The following is a 20286-nucleotide window of genomic DNA, read 5'->3' as shown; positions in this document are numbered from 1 at the left end:
CAGTGAAAAGAATGACATCATTATCTCAACATTATAGGCATTCTCCAAAAAGAGCAGGCCTTTAAAAAGGTACAAAATCCAAGCCTTTACTCAACCGAAAGCCTATCAAATCAACTCTACTCTCAAGTTAAAAGCCACTAAACCAGCTCTCTACATTTTAATTATCTGCAAACCAACTCATTTTGCAGCCTGAAGAAACAGCTGCCTATAAGGACATTTCTACACTTGGTGGTACAAAGGAACCCTGCCTGCCAATATCATATACCAAGAGATGTTTCTATGATCCCATGTAGGTCTTCCCTATATTCCCAGCCCGGTGGAAGGAGGCGGAGCAGCTCTCTGCATGAATCCTCCACCGTGAGGCCGCATTAACATCTTACTTCACCCACACATCTCCCATTTTCCATCTTACATAGTATCAATCTCTTACCCTACAACAATTCCCCTTACATAATAACCCTTCTTTCACTCACCTCCAACACCCACCCAAGGAAAACAGATTTGGGTGTTGAATAATACCAGCAGAAGAAATAGTGGCTACAAAGAGAAGAACTAAGGCAGGTTTTCAGGACCCACAGGAAACAGGAAAGGCCCCGAGAAATTAGACAAGGGCAAGAATATTGTACACTGCCCTAACTCCCTTTGAAAACTCCCTGGCTCAGCTTCAGACAGGCAGTAACATTTGACTGGTTGATGCTCTCAGTTAGCCTCCGATCTCAGATTTCCATGTTGTCTTCTTCAGCAATGACAATTAACTCAAAGTTAGTATGGAGTTAAAATTACTTTGACATGAACTACAAGATGTAGAATCGGCACCACCTTTCCCCATGAAATGTTTTAAAAAGTGAAATGAGAACAAAGATTCCACTATAAGGAATGCAATAGGTAAAGGAAAACAGAGACACTGAGTCCCTTAAAATAATGTGGGAGCTGTTTCTGTCAGGAATAACGTGTTACATAATTTGAGTTTCATGAATCAGCAGTTTAGTCAGTAATTTACATGAATTTTTTTAAAAGAGAGAAAAAAAAAAAAAAAACCCAACCCTGAGGACTGCAAAAGGTAAAGTGGTTTCTGAAACAAGGCAGGTTTCAAAAGTATTTTATTCCACCCCCACGCAGTAGAAGGCTGACAGGCAGATGACTCGGTCTGGCTTCATTAAGGGTTTCCTACCGTCTAGTATCCCTCATGGGAAGGGCCACTCCATCTCTCATTTTTCTCGATAGCCCTTCCCAATTCCTCCCACTAGGTAATGGTCATCTTGACCTCTCTCACTGAAGGTTATCCATCTGGAGGTAACATACTTCTGGATAGAGTTATATTTGAGGGATAAAAAGTTGAGGGATTTTTTGTTGCTGTTGTTTTTTAAAAGACCCTTTATATTAAAGTAATTGCAATACTTCAAAAAACACAGTAGTGATGTCAGACACTTCCAAAACAATTACAATACCTATGGTCATTATATGTGAACTTGATCATAAATCTAGGTAGCTGAATCATTTCACTTACAATGAAAACCTACAGTGATCTGTAGTCCTTAAAAATGACCTTAAATGAGCAGGGAGAGACAAGAAAGCTGTCATCACAAACACGAAATCTATGTGCCCAATCTAAACTCTCTCCAATTCAGAGGAAAAAAGTAGGATGCTTGAGAAAGGAAAAAAAAAAATAACAAACCTATTTGTTTTTTCAAAAACCAGAGATGAGGGACTTCCCTTGTGGTCCAGCAGTTAAGACTCCACGCTCCCAAAGCAGGGGGCCCAGGTTCGATCCCTGGTCAGGGAACTACATCCCGCATGCTGCAACTAGAAGATCCTGCATGTTACAAGGAAGATCCTGCGTACTGCAACTAAGACCCCACGCAGCCAAATAAATTAATTAAAAAAAAAAAAAACCAGAGATGCTAAATCCCAAGAAATGAGTCCAAAGGGCATTCCATCTCATCCCTTTTGTAGAAAATGTTGTAACAGATACTGTCTGAAATAACAGAGAAACACTGGACTAGGCCTGGCAATCTCTTAGGCACAAATCAACTATGGGGTTTGAGAGGCATAATGTTTTGAAACAGCAAGAAATCTGAAGTCTTTGGGAATCATTTATTCCACAAATGTTCATTATAGACTGGCATGTGCCAGACACTGTCCACACACCTGCTCTCCATTCAAGCTCTGCCTCTTACCAGCTGTGCCATCCTGGCTAAAGCATTTTAATATTTCTATGCCTCAGTTTGCTCATCTGGAAAAACAAGAATAAAAAATGGCTACCGGGCTTCCCTGGTGGCGCAGTGGTTGAGAATCTGCCTGCCAATGCAAGGGACATGGGTTCGAGCCCTGGTCTGGGAAGATCCCACATGCCACGGAGCAACTAGGCCCATGAGCCACAACTACTGAGCCTGCGCGTCTGGAGCCTGTGCTCCCCAACAAAAGAGGCCGCGACAGTGAGGCCCGCGCACTGCGATGAAGAGTGGCCCCCGCATGCAGCAACTAGAGAAAGCCCTCGCACAGAAACGAAGACCCAACACACCCAAAAATAAATAAATAATTTTGTTTTTTAAAAAATGGCTACCAACCTCACAAGGACCCTCTGAAGAGCAAATAAATATACCTGGAAGGACTTTGTAAACCATGAAAGTGTCAGTTGTCATTTGGCTGAACTGTATTCATGAATGTCTGTGTGCCATAAATTATATCAGAGGAAAGTGAGCCTTCCTGCTCCTAGGAGACACTTCATAATCTTATTAAATAAGGCTTAGAGTGTCATTTAATCATCTCCCTGGAAATTTAAATATATGAAATAGAGAGAGAAAGCTAGTATAACGTGCAGATATTGACATTAGACTCATAATCACCATAATGACAAGAACCGTGTTTGTTTTATTCACCATTTTGGGTCTCAATCTGGCCATCAGGCCAAGGCACTCATTTGAAGAGGACACTTAAACCTGGAAAATATTCTCTCTACCTATCTGCAAATCACAAAATGGTTACCTAGAAGGTTGATCCATCAACTCAACGTTACCTGCAGCAAATGGCAGTATAATTACAAAACATTATTTGTTACATTGATGTGTTCAAACAAAAACGTTGTATTTTATGGTACACTTCAAGTTCAATCTGACCCTCAAATATAAGCTACAGTCAAATAAATTGTCAAACATATCGTAAAGGAAACAAAATTAGCCTCCGTGCAGTGGCACTTGAAGAAAGGGGGAAGTTCTGGCCTGTCCAGAGTTAGCTAAGGATGGGTACTATTGCAGATGAGAAAGACCATGTTATGAAAGATGCTAGGGATGTGGCCAGAGATCTGCAAAGAAGAGGTCTCACTACCGTGGCTCCAGACTCCCTTCCGCCGGGAGTGGAGGGGTGGTGGCTTGCTTACAGGACTGGAAGCAGAGAGGGCCAGAAGGCACACCCAGTCCTAAAATATGCCTGAAACTTCCTCTAATGTTTCTAGCTCTTGCAATGACATTCAGGGAACTGAAGCAGGCATAGCCTCTTCATTGTTAGAACTGCTATAATTTAACATCTTGAGTTAATAATTTGAGTTAATATTTATAAAGCACTTAGAAAGAGCCTAACACATGTAAGAGCTCTCTAAGTGTTTGATAAATAAATAAAGCACTGCCGAGACTGGCCAGGTGAATTATCAACCTAGTGACAAAGTAGAGAATCAAAATACACAACGGTCTACTATTTTTTTTTACCTTGATAAAGCTTTAGAAACTGTCGTGCTCTGTATTTATTCCTGCACCTCAAGTGTGCCCTACAGTCTTGTGCAGAACTGAAATTCTAATCATCGTTCAGAGATCACTGCAAAATTAAATAATGAAAGAGTTTAAGTCTCAAGAGATGAATTCTCTTTTCTATCTTTCCGAGTAACCACCACTGAAAAGGACAAGCATCTAAAAATCTCAAAGCATTTCTAGATGGCACATACCAATGCTAATGTGGGAATCAACAGAGCCAGATGCACTTTAAAAGGCATAGAAGGGGTTCAAACCACAGGGAACGTAAAGGGCAGCCACGCACGGAAGTCGCAGACTACAGGTCCGCTGACAACAGGTTAATGATTTCCATGCACTCCGCTCCCGAGGCCTCCTCCATCCCGGATGCTCACCGATGACCCGCATCCACTCCTGACCTCAGGGATCTCCCACCCCCAGGTTCCCGGCTCCTCTAAGCTCCGAAGCCGCTCACGGGTTAACAACATCCGCCCCCCTAAGACACCACTCGGGCGTTTAGGAATCGGAAGGCAGAATCTGAGTTCACCTCGAGGAAACAAAGACCACAAAACTCTCAGAGCCGAAGGCTGGGCCGTGGGTATGGCTCTTCCCCTCCGACCAACTCGGAGGTTTCCGGGCTGAGGGAGGAGGCGCTGCCACGGGACCCGGGAAAGTCACACTTGCTTTGGGAAGAGGCAGCAGGCGAGGCCCGGGCACCCCTCGCCCCGCCCCGTCTCACCTGCCAGAGGGGCCTGACTGCGGCCCGGACGCGCGCGGACCCTGCCGCCCGCCGACCCGCCTCGGGTCCCGGCGGCTCCGCACCTACTCGGCTCCGCGGTGCTGCCTCCCCGCGCGGCGGGCGCGGAGCCGAGCGCACTCGCGCTTCCTCCTTCCCGGCAGGGCCGCCGGGCGCTGGCGCTTCCTCCCTGACGCGTCACGGATGCCGGCTCCTCCCGCAGGGTGCGCGGGGCCGCCGGGGAGAGAGCTGGGCGTCCGGCCGTGCTCCGGATTAGGCGCCTGCTCCCGGCTGCAGGGCGGCTGGCGCCGGGAGGGAGCCGCAGGCTGAGCGGCGCGTCCGCCGCGGAGACCCACTGTCCTCCCGCTTCCCCGAGAACCCGCGCGAGAGCCCCGGCGCAGCGCGAGGTCCGGCCCCCGCCTCGCCGTGGGCGCAAAGTTCAGAGGACCCCGCGGGATCCCGCCTAGACGCTCAGACTCTTCGTTTGTTTCCAGCTGCTCAGCTTATAGTGACCAATGCCCAGGGGCCCAAGAGCGGCGGGGGCCCTAGCGCCCGGGCTCGGAGGGGGAACTTGACCCTGGCGCGCGGGGAGCAGGACCACCGGACGCCCGGAAGGACAAGAGCCACCCGGGAGTGGCCTGGAGGGCATGTGATGGGGTGTAAACTGGACACTCAGAGAGGTGAATAAGCACCCAGATAATTCAGGGGAACAGCTATGCTTCATTTAGCATTCTCTGAACAGTTTTCTACATTTTCATCAGCAGAGTTTTGGCCTTTGTAAGACAGGAGAGCGCTTTCACAGATTGGCAGATCCTTTGTACACAGAAACTTCCTTTCCACACCTCTTTTTGGATCCTCTGTGTGTGTGTGTGTGTGTGTGTGTGTGTTTGTGTATTGGCATTCCCATTAATCTCCAAGTCAGCTGAGGGCACACTGTACAGCTTCTTATTACTCTGGCTATTCTTTAAATACAGAAGTTGCATTTTAGAGCCATATTTATCTTTTTTTTCCAGATAGGGTGAAGAGAGTTACAGAATGTGTGCGTGATTAAATGGGTGTGGAGTGAAGTGGTCAAGATTTTGAAGTAGAGTGTTTTTGGGTTTTGCCCCACGACCAGTTAGGTTTTATCAGATGTCACTTGAAGATAGACTCAAACAACTATTTAAAGACCCCCCACGTGGGGCTTCCCCGGTGGCGCAGTGGTTGAGAATCCCCCTGCCGATGCAGGGGACATGGGTTCGTGCCCATGTCCGGGAAGATCCCACGTGCCGCGGAGCCTGTGCTCCTCAACGGGTGAGGCCGCAGCAGAGAGAGGCCCGCGTACCACACACACACACACAAAAGTCCCACGTGCATATCGTATTTCAGATTTTGAGTCAATGACCTATACTTTAGCTCATATGATTCTAGAGAACTTGCCACAAATCTATGAACAAACGAACTAATAAAGGTAATTAGAAGAACTGATTTATGTGTGGCTTCCCTAAATTCAGGGGACATTTCCTTATATTTAAAATATTCAAAAATTTAGTCTCACAGAAAAGGTAAGAATATTCATTTCTGATGTCAATTAACATTGTATGGCCTTCTCCTTCTTAAAGAAAATGGTTTGTGAATCAAATACTTTTATACTTCAAAACATAATAATCCTACAAAACTTTCTAAACAGTGATATTCAGTGGCATACAGAAATGGATATAAAATACAGTGGATTCTAAAATCCAGTAGATACTAATCAACACATTGCCAGTGGTCCTTTATATGTTTTTACCGTAATCCATACAAAGCAATCCGCACAATAAAGCACAGAGAAGCTAGAGAAGTTCCTCTCGTAACAAAATCGATAAGTGATCAGTGATATCTCTTAATTAAAGCCATAGTCACAGTGCTGAAAAATTTCTCTGACAAAAGGAACTTTTGTGACAATGAACTCCAAGTGGAATCATATCATTCTCACTTCAGAGACAAATACCTGGCTATCACCACTTTTCAACTTCTTTTTTCTTTTGTTTGAAAAACAAACATCTGGGAACCATTATATTTCCAAGATAAATTTGTCCTCCTGCCGTGAAGAACACACACACACACCACACACACACACACACCACACACACACACACACACACACACACTCCAACTCCCACAAATGCTTCAAGACAGAAAAGTTGGCAGGTGACGTTCAACTGATAAAACGTTGGGTATTTTGCCTTTATAATCTGAGAGCTGCAATTTAATAGCTTGATTTCTCAGAACACTAGAGGTCATAAATATATTCACAAACTATTGAAGGGTTTTTTCACTTAAATTTAAAGGACACAGTTTAAGGCTGATCATTTTGATCAATCATAGTCACCTATAGATATAGATCATATCTCCTTTTTCCTTTATGTTTCCAACTTCTTTTGTTTACACTGTTAAAATTGTTGAATGTTCAGCAATATCTAGTTGATGTTTATGCCTTTATAAAAGGTTTCATGTGAGTACATTTTTTAAATAGAGAAAGTTTTTTGTTAGACTCTGGATTCCAATATTTTGTTTGAAAATATGATTCAGTTCATGCAGATTGTGCAAATATTGTGTTCATCTGTTATATCTATAATGTAGACATTATGAGCACAAGCTTTGGAATTGGACAGACCCAAATTTAAGTTGTGGCTCTGCCACTTTCTACTTCCGACAAATTATTTCACCTCTGCGAGCAAAGGTTTTGTCAGTAATGTAAGGATGATAACAGTAATTTTTTCTCCTCAGTAAAACAGAGAGTAATAGTGCTTATCTCATGAAATTGCTATGAGGATCAAATGAACCTAGTAGAATGGCTTGAACATATTATCAGTTGATTGCTATTGTCATCATCGTTATTGTTAGCTCTAACACAGATATAAAAATGCCAGTATTTCATATTTCATTTGCACTACTATAAAGAATGGTCAGTTTTTAGAGTTTTGGGATTTTTGCAGAAGTCCTAAAAGTAACAGGAAAAAATCATAAAAGAAATACTAAGATATAGTTATGTTCAGAAGTTTAGATAACTGGACTGTCAATACTGTAAACTATTGACCCAAACATAAAAAAAAAAAAAAACAACCCAAAACAAAAACAAAAAACTACCTAACCAGGCTATACAGTATTTCTTTTTAAATAATATGTTACGATGAGATGAGTGCCTGTTTTTTTTTTTTTTTAAGTGAGTTCTGGTTTATGATCTTTTTTTAAAATTTATTTTTGGCTGCTTTGGGTCTTCGTTGCTGCACACAGGCTTTCTCCAGTTGCGGCGAGCGGGGGCTACTCTTCGTTGCGGTGCACGGGCTTCTCATTGCGGTGGCTTCTCTTGCTTCAGAGCACAGGCTCTAGGTGCGCGGGCTTTGGTAGTTGTGGCACGCGGGCTCAGTATTTATGGCTTGTAGGCTCTAGTGTGCAGGCTCAATAGTTGTGGCACACGGGCTTGGTTGCTCCACGACATGTGGGATCTTCCCGGACCAGGGATCGAACCAGTGTCCTCTGCATTGGCCGGAGGATTCTTAACCACTGCGCCACCAGGGAAGTCCCAAGTGCCTGGTTTTCATCCTCTTTTCAAAATGGAAAACATTTTCTCTAATATGGTGCCTGATATGGAACCATCATGATTTTTTATATCATAATAAAGTTCTCTTGTTATTTGTAATTGTTTTATTGTAACTTTGGAAGAGTTGAGGAGCATAACAGTGTAAGATTATCACTTCCCTTAGGGAAAAAAATTTGATAAAACAGGTAGTCACAGGACCCGAATGACTCTAGTTGGCTGGAAATAGAAGTGAGGGCCAGTATTCACTAGAATATTTGTTTTATAGCAGAAAAATCACTAAGACTAGAGAAGTAAGAGTAATGCTACCAACTACATGATTACAAAACGAAAGGTGTTTTTGATTCATGTTATTTGCATAGTTTTTATAGCACCTTTTCTTTCATTCTACTACAGACTCACCTACTTAAGTGGGTCAGACATCATGAGTTGTTGCTATAGTTTCCAGCTATGTTTATCCATTGATATACCAACTGTAATATCCCACAACTTCAGAAAAGAGAAAGCCATTTTTATTGGGAAAGTAGTTTAAGGCATAGTCCTAGCCATGAATTGGCTGAGAAAATAATTAACAAGAAAAGCCTGCTATAAAAATAGGTGAGGGACTTTCCCTGGTGGCGCAGTGGTTGAGAATCCGCCTGCCGATGCAGGGTATCCGGGTTCGTGCCCCGGTCCGGGAAGATCCCACATGCCGCAGAGCGGCTGGGCCCGTGAGCCATGGCCGCTGAGCCTGTGCATCCGGAGCCTGCGCTCCACAATGGGAGAGGCCACAACAGTGAGAGGCCTGCGTACCACAAAAAAAAAAAAAAAAAAAAAATAGGTGAGAATATGAGAGTTAAAGTGACCAATTTATTGAATTTTCTGAGCAAAGCAATTTAATAAAGCGACGCAAAGTATAGTTAGAATAACTCGGATCCTCACGGGAACTGAAACAGACCTGTTTATACTGCCTTAGCACAAAGCAGAATTACCCTGTTTCCTTGATCTGGAGAACGGTTCAGAGCATGCTCATTTTGTGTGTTGCCTGTGGGAGTGGCTCAAAGCTCAACATCTTTCTTGGGCCAAGTTAGCCATGTGCAAACTCAAAACTGAAATGCCTGAAGTTCAGGTGTGTTTTGTAATAAAGAGAAAACTCTATTTTAAAGCAAGACTATATTAGGGTCAGATATAAGGCTTTTCAGATCACAGAACTTTCTTACTTTGTATATTAGACTCATGAGAAAAACCAAGGGGAAGTGTTAGGAGATCAAACCGCCTAAACTGCTAGCATCAGCTTTTTGATTAAAAAGCTGCTAGAAATTGCTTTAAATCTTGCTAAGAACATTCCATTATCTGACGTAAAACTATTATCCTTCCCTATTAAGGAAATCTCATTATCTTCCAATCTAGTTATTATGAGCATCAAGAACAAAATTAAAATTGCTCCTTTTTTCTTTCTCATTTTCCCTGTTTGTTTTTTTCTGTCTCTTGTTTGGATAGTCTGTTACGTACATAAACTGTGTCTGTTGTTAGTTGACAGTAGCTTATTTACATAAGTCCTGTCAGCAGTTACTGTGTCTCTCAGAGAATCATATTAGGCCTTTGAGCTCTAGACTTTAAAGATAATAATTATTTTAGTTAATTATCAGTATAGAATAATAGCTTTTCTTAAACACCATTCATTTGGTGACTCAGTTATTTACTGTTAATTATGTGCAATTAATGATTGAACCCGTCTCAGATGGCAAAGTCTTAATAGCCTGTGGCTTAAAGAGGTGCATTGCTGTCATTTTCATCTAGTTCCCTAAGGTATCTGTGTCTGGCTCAGCCAGATATGTCAAAGGCTTAAATGGAACTTAAGGGACTATAACTCTTCATATACCAGAACACCCTTAAATTCCCTAGGTTTTCTAGAATAAACAGCTTCAGTTCTTTTAACTTTTTCTACATCTCTTTTTCTTTCTCTCTTTTTTTTTAACGTTTTACAACTCTCATACAACTTCTTTCCAAATTCTCCACATTCTTTTTTAGATGAGATGCCCATTATGAGACATGGAATCTTCTTTGCAATGATTGGGTAAGTCCTTAGTATAGTGAGAACATTCTCTCAGCTCTTCAATTCACACTCCTGTAATGCAACTTAGAATTATTCTTACATTTAAAATTATATTTCATCATTAGACTTTAAAATCGGAACTCTAAATGCTTGTTTAGCATACTTACACTTCTCAAATTATATTTAAGAGGTTATTTTGATTATCCTATCGAACTCCTCTGCACCTGTTTTACCAAAACTATTTTTCCTGGATGATTTTTAATTTCATCACATTTGTTAAGACATCCAAAGTGGAGGGTACCAATCCTAGGAGTACTCAAGACACTTTACTACAGTTGAGAAAGAAGATATCCCAGTGTTTAACAGATCTTCCTCAACTTACGATGGGGTTACATCCCCAATAAATCTATGATAAGTTGAAAGTATTCTAAAATGCATTTAATACGCCCTACCTACTAGACATCATAGCTTAGCCAAGCCTAGCTTAAACCTGTTCAGAATCCTTACATTAGCCTACCGTTGGGTAAGATTTTCTAACACAAAGTCAACTTTATAATAAAGTGTTGGATATCTCATGTAATTCATTGAATACTGTACTGAAAGTGAAAAATGGAATAGTTGTCTGGGTCCAGAATGGTTGGAAGTGTATGGGTTGTGTACCCTCCTGATTGCCTGGCTGACCAGGAGCTGCTGCCATCCAGCATCACGAGAGAGGATCATAACAGCATATCCCTAGCCCAGGAAAAGATAAAAAGTCAAGATTTGGAGTTCGGTTTCTACTGAATTCATATTGCTTTCACACCATCGTGAAGTTGAAAAATGATAAGGTGAACCATTGTAAGTCACGGACCGTCCGTATTTGTTTTACCTAAAAAGGAAGAAATTGAGCTTTATTATTCAACATACTCACCGCCACTGGCGCGCTCATACAGTCCTGTCAGTCATCCGTATGCTCTGTGACGCATCCTGAGAACGGTGCACTTCCACTTGAAGGGAAACCTTCATTCATCCATCATCAGTGTGATGCAGTTTTGTGTGGTATAGGAAGTCACTGATGTGATTAATTTTGTAAAAACAAAGCCTTTCGATAGAATCTATATAATATTTTGTACTGAGATGGGGCGTAATTGTGGAAACTCTTTATCTTCCATCAAAGTATCAAGATGGTTGGGCTTAAAAGCACAGCTCCGGGATACGCACAGCCTGGCTCTGACCATAGTCTGCCATCACCAGCCACGTAACTCTGGGCAGGTTACTTCACATCTCTGGGGTTCAAGTTCTTCATCTGTAAATGTCTTCATCATAGTAGCTACTGCACTGGGTTGTACTGAGGGTGAAGTGAGTTGACATATATATATAAATCTAGCACCAAAATAAGCTTTACATAAGCACTAGTTATAATTACTTACAAGAGCAGTTAAATATCAAGACGAATGGTGCATTTTTGCTCTGACAAAAATACAAGGGATACAAATTCCCCTACCTTTTCTGCGAGTAGTACTTTCCTTTCAAGGTAAAGTTTTAGCAATGAGTGAGAGAGTAACTTTATCCAGCCTCCCCTTTAAGTGTACGTGTGTTTGGACAGAAATACTCCGGGGAGAAGATTTTGAAAATGATATTTGGAAAATGTAATTTTATTGCAAAAAACAGTGCCTGTGTCCTATTAAAACCAATATATGCACGCTTAAAAATTTTGGAAACAATTTTTTATTTGTTTAAATATTTCCCAAATAATGGATTTCAGTGGGTCTTAAATTCATCTGTTGAAAAGATTAAATTCTTTTAAATCACAAGCAGACCTCTGAGATATTGCAGGTTCAGTTCCAGACCACTGCAATGAAGCAAATATTGCAATAAAGTGAGTCACAAATTTTTTGGTTTCCCAGTGCATATAAAAGTTATGTTTACACTCTACTGCAGTATATTAAGTGTGCAATAGCATTATATCTTTAAAAAAGTACATACCTTAATTTTAAAAAGACTTTATTTCTAAAAACTGCTAGCCATCATCTGAACTTTCAGTGAGCCATAATCTTTTTGCAATAGGAACATCAAAGATCACTGATCACAGATCAGTTTGAACAAGAACAAGAACAGATCAGTTTGAACAGAACAAGTTTGAAATATTGCAAGAATTACCAAAATGTGACACAGAGCCACGAAGTGAGCAAATGCTATTGGAAAAATGGTGCCAATCGACAGGCTCCACAGGGTTGCCACCAACCTTCAAGCCGTAAAAAGTGCCGTATCTGCAAAGTGCAATAAAGTGAAGCGCAATAAAATGAGGTCCGCCTGTAGTTTGCAAGAATTGCTGATTGATAGCAGGCAAAATGGAAATTTACTAGTCAAACTTCAATATAAACTTTTGTAGAACTGGTTGATGAGATCGAAAAAGAAAATGAGTACTTTAATAGATACAGTCAACAACAATGCATTTCTTCCATTTAAATCTAAATATCTTCTTGAAATATCTTTTCCAGTTATGATAGCTATTAAAATGTAGTATTAGAATAATCTAATCTTAGGACCAGATCTGCAAATCACTGTATCATGAAGAGTTAAGCCAAGAATTTTAAAAAGGAATAACATACCAAGTAACAAAACATCAAGTGAAAGCAAAAGGCTCTTATACTATTAATAAAATACCATTAAATTATTTAAATATATTGATTATTTCATATTTTAAAATTTGGGGTTTATATTGTACGATGTGTACAATCTATTGCTATAGGTCACAATTACATCATTTATACAGGGGTGTGCATGCAGAAACATTCTTAAGGATGGGGTGCATATTCAAAAAGCAAGCTGTTGGTTACCTTTCGCCATTCCTACTCCTTGGTCTGGTGTCATCTAAGAATTTAATGCCCTTTGTTCTCTTCTTTCTTCATTCAATAACTGTTTGGTGCCTAGAGTGTGCCAGGTACTGTGCTAGGTTCAGGGAGGTAGAAATTAAAAATATAATCCCCACCCAGATCAGTAGTTTAAATCATTTATGAAACGTATAAAAGGACCTATCCCCACGACTAAACTCCACACTATCACCTGCTTCTCAACTCCTTCCCCCACCTCCAAACCTGGCCTTTACATAGGTAATGATCCACTGTGGATGGGGACTTGAATTTGAAACTTGTCATCTGAACACCTACTTAGTTTTTATGTGGTTTGAGTAAACCATTTATGACTTATTTTCTCTTCTAGATATCTGCAAGGTGCTTTTAAGGCAATCTTATGTAAATATAAATATTACTAATCCAACAAACACTTCCTCTGCAAAGCCCTGTGTTAAGACAGAGGGAAGTTTCAAGGTACAAAGATGAACTGTACTTTCAAGGGGGATTTTATATCCTTGATATAACATATGAAAAATGAGAAAAACACCTTAATTTTTTCTTTATGCAACATAGATTGCCTTCACTATTGACTGTATTCCTCATATATATATATACTGCATTTTAAAAATATAAAGTTTTTAATTTATTTTTGGCTGCATTGGGTCTTCATTGCTGCGCGCGGGCTTTCTCTAGGTGCGCAGGCTTCAGTAGTTGTGGTGTGCAGGCTCAATAGTTGTGGCGCACGGGCTTAGTTGCTCCACGGCATGTGGGATCTTCCTGGACCAGCGATGAACCCGTGTCCCCTGCATTGGAAGGCAGATTCTTAACCACTGTGCCACCAGGGAAGCCCCCAGTATACTGCATTTTAAATTATCTTACCACTTTTGCCTTGTGTTGTTTCTTCAAGTCTAGTACCATCTGTTTGGAAGTTTTACAGGCATGGTATTTGACTTCAACCACGTCTTTTAAATTTCATCTCGTTACTTGTAATTTTAACCCATGATTGGGGTAAATTATTTTTAATTGCTACTATTTGCATTGGAGAACAATCATATGAAAAACAGGTAGAGGAAAATACTTCTGGAAACTAGATCATAGAATGATCCTATATGCTTAAAATGGAATCCTATACATTTCCCTAAATAGCAAGAAAATGTGGTGATTTGAGGTATTCAAGGCAAGAAACTGGATCACATGATTTCCTGAGGTCTTGTTTACTTTTAAACTCTGCAAATAAGTAAAGCCCAAAGCTCACAGCCTTTGGAGGAACTTATACCCGTTTGGCGTTTTAAAAAGCAAGCAGTATTAACAGTTCAGAAACTTTGGGCATGGTATAAAAAGTCAAAATTACTTACAAAAGTCTGTGGTAATATAAAATTCCATTTAGAAAATGGTAAGCAGGGGGCTTCCCTGGTGGCGCAGTGGTTGAGAGTCCGCCTGCCGATGCAGGGGACGCGGGTTCGTGCCCCGGTCCGGGAAGATCCCACGTGCCACGGAGCGGCTGGGCCCGTGAGCCATGGCCGCTGCGCCTGCGCGTCCGGAGCCTGTGCTCCGCAACGCGAGAGGCCACAACAGTGAGAGGCCCGCGTACTGCAAAAAAAAAAAAAAAAAAAGAAAATGGTAAGCAGCACATAAAGGCAATAAAGAGACGGTATCTTTATTTGACTTTTTAAACTGTTATTTACTGACTATTAACTGGCTATCCCTCCAACAGAAAAACCCAATTTTCACTATCATAAACATTTTCTTAGAAAGTAGAAAGAAAAATACAATTTGAACAAATTTCAGTACAGTGTAGTGATTAAGGACATAGCTTTAGAGGAAAACAGTCCTGGGTTTGAATCTCACTCTGCTGTTTACCGGCTCTGGACCCAAGCACATCGCCTAACTCCCTAGCCTCAGTATTTTTAATTCAGAAAAGTAGTTCCTACTTCATAAATTTGTTACGATTAAGTGAGATAATCACACAGTAATAACACAATACATGGTAAAGTTTTAAATTATATATATATACAGTTGACCCTTGAACAACATGGGGGTTAGGGGTGCTGACCCCCTACCCCAACCCCAGCTGAAAATACATGGCTAACTTTTAGGCAGCCCTTTGTATCAACAGTTCTGCATCCATGGATTCAGCCAACTACAGATGGTGTAGTACTGTAGTACATATTTATTGAAAAAAATGTGCATATAAGTGGAGGGAGACTGTCTTTTCTCCATTGTATATCCTTGCCTCCTTTGTCATAGATTAGTTGACCATAGGTGTGTGGTCACCTTATCTTTGATAAAGGAGGCAAGAATATACAATGGAGAAAAGGCAGCCTCTTCAATAAGTGGTGCTTGGAAAACTGGACAGCTACAAGTAAAAGAATGAAATTAGAGCACTTCTTAACACCATACACAAAAATAAACTCAAAATGGATTAAAGACCTAAATGTAAGGCCAGACACTATAAAACTCTTAGAGGAAAACATAGGCAGAATACTCTATGACATACATCACAGCAAGATCTTTTTTGACCCACCTCCTAGAGAAATGGAAATAAATACAAAAATAAACAAATGGGACCTAATGAAATTTAAAGGCTCTTGCACAGCAAAGGAAACCATAAACAAGACAAAAAGACAACGTTTAGAATCGGAGAAAATATTTGCAAACAAAGCAACTGACAATGGATTAATCTCCGAAATATTCAAGCAGCTCATGCAGCTCAATATCAAAAAACAAACAACCCAATCCAAAAGTGGGCAGAAGACCTAAATAGACATTTCTCCATAGAAGACATACAGATTGCCAACAAACACATGAAAGGATGCTTAACATCACTAATCATTAGAGAAATGCAAATCAAAACTACAATGAGGTATCACCTCACACCGGTCAGAATGTCCATCATCAAACAATCTACAAACAATAAATGCTGGAGAGGGTGTGGAGAAAAGGAATCCCTCTTGCACTGTTGGTGGGAATGTAAAATGACACAGCCACTATGGAGAACAGTATGGAGGTTCCTTAAAAAATTAAAAATAGAACTAACATGTGACCCAGCCATCCCACTACTGGGCATATACCCTGAGAAAACCATAATTCAAAAAGACACATGCACCCCAGTGTTCATTGCAGCATTATTTACAATAGCCAGGACATGGAAACAACCTAAATGCCCATTGACAGAAGAATGGATAAAGATGTGGTACATATATACAATGGAATATTACTCAGCTATAAAAAGGAACGAAATTGGGTCATTCGTAGAGACGTGGCTGGACCTAGAGACTGTCATACAGAGTGAAGTAAGTCAGAAAGAGAAAAACAAATATCGTATATTAACGCATATATGTGGAACCTAGAAAAATGGTACAGATGAACCAGTTTGTAGGGCAGAAATTGAGACACAGATGTAGAGAACAAACGTATGGACACCAAGGAGGGAAAGTGGCGGGGGTCGTGGGATGAACTGGGAGATTGGGATTGACATGTGTACACTAACATGTATGAAATGGATGACTAATAAGAACCTGCTATATAAAAAAATAAATAAAATAAAATTCAAAAAGAAAAAAAAAGCATGTACCACAATGTTCATTGCAGCACTATTTACAATAGCCAGGACATGGAAGCAACCTAAGTGTCCATCGACAGATGAATGGATAAAGAAGATGTGGCACATATATACATGGAATATTACTCAGCCTTAAAAAGAAGTGAAATTCAGTTATTTTTAGTGAGGTGGATGGACCTAGAGTCTGTCATAGAGAGTGAAGTAAGTCAGAAAGAGAAAAACAAATACCATATGCTAACACATATATATGGAATCTAAAAAAAAAAAAAAAAGTCTGAAGAACCTAGGGGCAGGACAAGAATAAAGACACAGATGTAGAGAATAGACTTGAGGACGTGGGGAGGGGGAAGGGTAAGCTGGGACGAAGTGAGAGAAGCATGGACATATACACACTACCAAATGTAAAATAGACAGCTAGTGGGAAGCAGCCGCATAGCACAGGGAGATCAGCTTGGTGCTTTGTGACCCCCTAGAGGGGTGGATAGGGGGGATGGGAGGGAGGGAGGCGCAAGAGGGAGGGGATATGGAGATATACGTATGCATATAGCTGATTCATTTTGTTATACAGCAGAAACTAACACAACACTGTAAAGCAATTATACTCCAATAAACGTGTTTTTTAAAAAAAGAAATAAACTATCAATATTTCTTTTAAAAAAAAGTGGAAGAGGGAGGCAATAGAAAAGAGTCAGAGAAAGAGATGCAACTGTGGAAGAATGGTCAGAGAGATGCAACACTGCTGGCTCTAAAGGTGGAGAAAGGGGCCAAGAGCCAGGGAATGTGGGTAGCCTCCAGAAGAAGCTGGTAAAGGCAAGGAAATGGATTCATATCTGGAGCCTCCAAAAAAGAGTGCAGCCCCACTGACACATTGATTTTAGCCCAGTTGAACCCATGTCCGACTTCTAACCTACAGAACTATAAAATCATACAGTTCTGTTGTTTTAAGTCTCTCCGTTTGCGGTGATTTGTGACAGCAGCAGGTAGAAAACAAATTAGACACCTAGATATATCAGGAGCTCTACAAAAGATGCAGGTAAGTGTGGGCGTATGGAGAATTATCTGTTTTCCCCAGTTTTGGAAACATGCTAACTCAAAAATGCTTTCATGTTTGTTTTCTTTATATAACTAGTGGCAAGGGTCTGAGGTACCATAACATGGATATCCTCCAGGTGATAGAAGTACTCTTGGCTGACAGCTTAACCCACTGGGGTTCCTTCATGATGGCAGCTGACAATTATAGGAAATCAATTTTACTTAAGCACTCCCTAGTTTCTTGTGATTTTCTTTCTTGTGTCTCAACACCTAGAGTATCGTACAAATTAGTTATGAGCTGATAACGATGTGAGTGGTCCTGTCACCTCCCGGAGAGGTGAGGACAGAGGTTTTCAGTGGACGCAGCCGGCACTCCCTGACTGCTTCCTGTGTCTTCTTGGTTCTGTCAGAAGCACGTTCTGTACACATTGCCTTTAATCTTCATAACCACACCATCATCACCATTTCACAGATAAAGAAACAGAAGTTCAAAGGCGTCACCCGGTAGGAAAGTGGCAGAGCTAAGTCCATGCAAAGCCCATGATGTTTCTAGAGCACCACAGAGCCTCCAGTGTCAAGAGATAGTGCTGGGTGAAAGGCATCAAAGATCAGGTGTAGAAGAGTTTACAAACTCAAACGCCTACAGCACCTGGAAGGCACCATGGGTGCTAAATATCAGAGGAGGTGAAAGTGAGATCAGAATGGCACCTGAAAATCAGTCTTAGTGAAAGGCAAGCAGTTCCCAGTTCCCTCTCTATGGGGAACGGCCGACGGCTGCTACCAGCTGATGGCTGCTAGGCGAGAGCACAGGCCCAATGTTGCCAGGTTGGTTCATTTTCAATAAAAGCTAACAATATACATTTTCATCTGAAATGGCATAATGTCAAAATTCTAGGAACAGGGAATTCCCTGGTGGTCCAGAGGTTAGGACTCCGTGCTTCCACTGCAAGGGGCCTGGGTTCAATCCCTAGTTGGGGAAGTAAGATCCTGCAAGCTGCACAGCGCAGCCAAAAAAAAAAAAAAAAAAAAAATGCTAGGAACAAATTCAGGTTTTTTTAAAAAACACTGTGCAAGCCAAATAAGCCACATACCAGGCAAATCTGCCTCAGGGGTTGTCCATTTGAGACCACTAGCCTAGACCCTAGGGATTAGTACTGACCCAGGACTGGTCCATAGTCAAGCTACAAGAGAGATGTGGAAAGGACTGGACCAGATTTTGATTGAGCTCCTGAGAAAGGACGGTGCCCTAATCCAAGAACAAGGGAGGCATATTCTAGGGCATTGAGGCACATCCAATAAGGGAATATGACTCAACTTCTCCACAAAATCTTCTTAAAGAGACCCGTCTAACCAATAATTAAAGCAACTCTAAACATATTAACCTGCTTATTGTTTTCCCCTTTCCTCTTTTCTAATGTAGAAGCACGTTTGGGTGAATCTTCATTGATAGTTATGTTTATCTGCCATATTTCTGTATGTGATAATTAGAAGCCAGATTAGATCAATTATTTTAACAGAAAACAGCTTAATTAATGATGTGAATCCATTTTATGTATGGGCAAAAAGTTGACATATTATCTGTAGCATAGGAAGAAAAGGCATAAGACTTTGAAAATATTTATGTATTCAAAATAGTACACTATCAAAAAAAGAAAACTACAGTTAAAACTTACTAATACACATTTGAACTAGAAAGCTCTGATTTGAGAACCACAGTTGCAGGAAACACTGAGGGGTGAGACTGCAAGTTGTACAGCAGGCAGCGTCTTCATGATCGTGATTTTTCTCCGGCAGAGCTCTGCAACCCTGCTGCAGCCATGAGAAGGCAGACAACTGGGTTGAACCTGAGTTGGAAAGGTTCAAGAGAAGCTCAGAAGAGCAGAGGAAGAGAGCCTGGGTGGGAAGCCAAGCCACTTACACTTGCTAAGGAAAAGAGGAGGTGACAGAAAGAAAGGCGAGGCCAAGGGCGTGGGCGACTTGAACGGGTACAGGGTAAGGTTAACAGAAGATTGCTATACACACTTAAACTCTTAACAATATTTTACATTTTAAAGTACACTGTAATTTTCAAGGCTTTTTTAAACATGGACTTCAGTTTTCAGAGCAGTTTTAGGTTCACAGCAAAACAGAGCAGAGAGAGCCGAGAGCTCCCATGTACCCGCTGTCCCCATATACACAACCTCCGCCACTACTGACGTCTCCCACCAGAGCGGTACATTTGTTAAAATCAATGAACCTACACTGATGCATTGTTACCAACCGAAGTTCATGGTTTACATTAAGGTTCACTCTTGGTGTTGTACATTCTATGGGTTTGGACAAATGTATAATGATGTGTATCCAACATTATAGTGTCAAAGAGAATAGCTTCACGGCCCTAAAAATCCTCTGTGCTCTGCCTATTCACCCCTCCTTCTCCCCACCCCTCCCACCCCTGGCAACCACTCATCTTTTCACTGTCTTCATAGTTTTGCCTTTTCCAGATTGTCATACAGTAGGAATCATGCAGTATACAACATTTTCAGATTGGCTTCTGTTATTTAGTAATATGCATTTAACACCGCCCCGCCCCCCCAACTTTTCATGGCTTAATAGCTCATTTCTTTTCAGTGTTGAATAATCTTCCATTGCCTGGATATGCCAGTTCATCCATTCACTAACTGAAGGATGTCTCGGTTGCTTCCAAGTTTTGGCAAATACGAATAAAGCTGGTATAAACTTCATGTGTAGATTTTTGTGTGGACAATGCAGTTTTACATTCACGATCTGAATATAGAGCAAATTTTCTAAGTCAAATTCTAACGAG

General features: G+C 41.0%; 1 protein-coding gene across 5 annotated transcripts in view; it reads right to left on the bottom strand.

Annotated features, from left to right (window-relative positions):
- The window catches only part of SGK3 (serum/glucocorticoid regulated kinase family member 3), a 160781-nt gene that overhangs the window by 116308 nt on the left and 24187 nt on the right, over window positions 1–20286 (bottom strand). For 2 of the 5 annotated variants that reach the window (XM_067017098.1, XM_059042620.2), the window contains exon 1: window positions 4542–4780. The exons of 1 other annotated variant lie outside the window; for it this stretch is intronic. The gene's annotated coding sequence lies outside the window, so the exon portion shown is untranslated. Of the gene's footprint in view, window positions 1–4458; window positions 4781–20286 lie in introns of those variants that run through there. 2 more of the 5 variants (XM_067017100.1, XM_067017109.1) reach the window with 2 other exon arrangements.

The sequence above is a fragment of the Kogia breviceps genome, chromosome 17 (assembly GCF_026419965.1).
Source record: "Kogia breviceps isolate mKogBre1 chromosome 17, mKogBre1 haplotype 1, whole genome shotgun sequence".
Taxonomy (NCBI): domain Eukaryota; kingdom Metazoa; phylum Chordata; class Mammalia; order Artiodactyla; family Physeteridae; genus Kogia; species Kogia breviceps.
The sequence above is the reverse complement of the archived record's forward strand: the minus strand, read 5'-3'. Positions and strand labels throughout refer to the sequence as shown.